Source organism: Balaenoptera acutorostrata, chromosome 3, assembly GCF_949987535.1.
Source record: "Balaenoptera acutorostrata chromosome 3, mBalAcu1.1, whole genome shotgun sequence".
Taxonomy (NCBI): Eukaryota; Metazoa; Chordata; class Mammalia; order Artiodactyla; family Balaenopteridae; genus Balaenoptera; species Balaenoptera acutorostrata.
This window is the reverse complement of record NC_080066.1, coordinates 57,092,588-57,094,678: the sequence shown is the minus strand read 5'-3', so window position 1 is coordinate 57,094,678 and position 2,091 is coordinate 57,092,588. Positions and strand designations below refer to the sequence as shown.

The 2,091-nt window shown below is 32.8% G+C and overlaps 1 non-coding gene across 1 annotated transcript; it reads left to right on the top strand.

Annotated features, from left to right (window-relative positions):
* Positions 1–269: 269 nt before the first annotated feature.
* Positions 270–336, top strand: LOC114237596 (small nucleolar RNA SNORD109A). Its single transcript, XR_003623124.1, has one exon. It is a non-coding gene; the product is annotated as a small nucleolar RNA SNORD109A (small nucleolar RNA).
* The last annotated feature ends 1,755 nt before the right edge of the window (positions 337–2,091 follow it).

Genomic DNA, 2,091 nt, shown 5'->3' with positions numbered 1-2,091 from the left:
CTACCTCATTTACAAATATTACCCCACTACTCCTTGAATTTTTAGTTGACTTAATTTTTTTGTATTTTCTCAATATATTTTATTTTATTTTATTCGAAAAATCCATGGTTATGTGCCTACTGGGCTGTGTAGTTGAGGGTTCCATTGTTCAACCACTAAACAAAATGTCTACTGTATCTGTGCTGTTTTTTATTCATAATGCAGTAGTTAAGCCTGAAGAAAATAAGCCTGGCTATGGAAATGGTTATTTGTTGGGAGGGTGCTTGTCTGGATCGATGATGAGAAAAATTGTCTGAGGATGCTGAGGGACTCATTCCAGATGTCAATCTGAGGTCCAGATGAATGCCCCTCTAATAGGACAAATAAGACCCTCATAGCCTGGCTTTATTTGGTGACCCCCTCATTGACGACATAATACTACTGCAAGCATGCCTTTTCTTTCTCCAGGGCAAGGCATTATTAGCATCCTATCTTATGAGGCAATATTCGCTGTATATATGCTAAGTGATCCAAGACTTGCTTCATTTTGCTCACTTTGAACAGAGATGTAGATAGAACTTGTTTAAAGGAAATGTTCTTGAGTAATAAATGAGGAAACAAAAGAAATGTTGCATTAATAAGGGGTCAAGCAATTGTGATGGGTACTGAAAGCCTCATTAGTGTTGGGCTAAAAGAAGGGAAACATGCATGCCTATAATAAATATTGACCATGGAGTCAGTATTAGTGCTTTGTTATTTTTAGTGTTGAGTATTTTTTGAGACTATATCTTTCTTTTGTTGTTGTTGTTGTTGTTTATTTATGGTTTTCTGAGGAAGAAGGGCTGAAATGAGGACCTCCACTTCAGAGAATAGGGGTGAGTAACTATACCTGAGTCCTTTAAAATTCATATGTCATGTGCTCTGTGCCACACCCTGAAGTCTCTGTGTTCATCTGTTCAATGGCTTACTCAATTATATCTTCATGATATGTTATTTTCTTTGGTTATTGCCTCTACCTTCATTTCCAAATTTTAAATTTTATTTTATCAGAGTTTTGGGTGGACTGACAAATGGAGAATCTTGGAAAATTGTTGGTTTTTTAATACATTTTCGTATTGCAGTGAAATATCCTTTGGTGAAATTAAGCTGTGCTTGGGAGTTTCCGTAACAAATTATGGTTTCAGAATGTTGACCCCATGATTGAGATCATCAGAGTTAGAGCATTTTGGTCAGATCCATAAGATCATTATGGGTCATTATTGCTACTCTTCTCAGTGTTGAGTTTGACTTTAATTAGGCGTTTCTCATTTTTTGATGTGAAAAATTATATATTAAACTTTCTGAGATCTTTCTAAGGCCATGAAGATTTTAAATGATACAAAAGCTGGAAGTACTTCATTTTCCTGAAACACAAAAAAATTCAATTTTCCATAGTATATTAATCTCACAAAAGATATCGGGTTGGGTTAATCAAGTGTAGAGATAGTGAAATTTCATATATTAAATAATTAATCATTATTTGTTGTTAAAATTGAAACATCCATCAGTAAGGAAAATGGTCTGTATATTCCTTGGCATGATTACACAGGTTTTTTGTTACCTAGGGCCTGGTGTTTAATACTTTAGAAATGGGTAAACTCTGTTTTTCTCTTGACAAAGTTATGGTCGCAAATTCTTTGAAGTAATAATTGTTTTTGTTATTTTTATACTTATTTATTTATTTATGTATAGTAATATATATTTTCACTTCTCCAGAACCTAGCAAAGTAATTCAAATTAACTCAATAACAACTAATAAAATAGCCATGAACATTAATAATTGTAATGTTAGGGAGGAAAAGAGACCTACCAGATACTGACATGAACTGTAGAAACTCATATCATTAAAAAACATTTGAATATAATTATGAATGACAGGAACACTAGAACATATTTTGGTCTCATAAATATGATCCTAAAATTACATAATTGTTTATTCATCCATGTTAGTATATAAGTAGATTTGTAGTGCATGTTTGCTGTCTTAATGTGTAGAATTAAATTGATACATAGTATTAATGCTGTAAATGGCAAGTATTAAAATGTACAACCCAGGGTGTTTTAAAAAGGAAG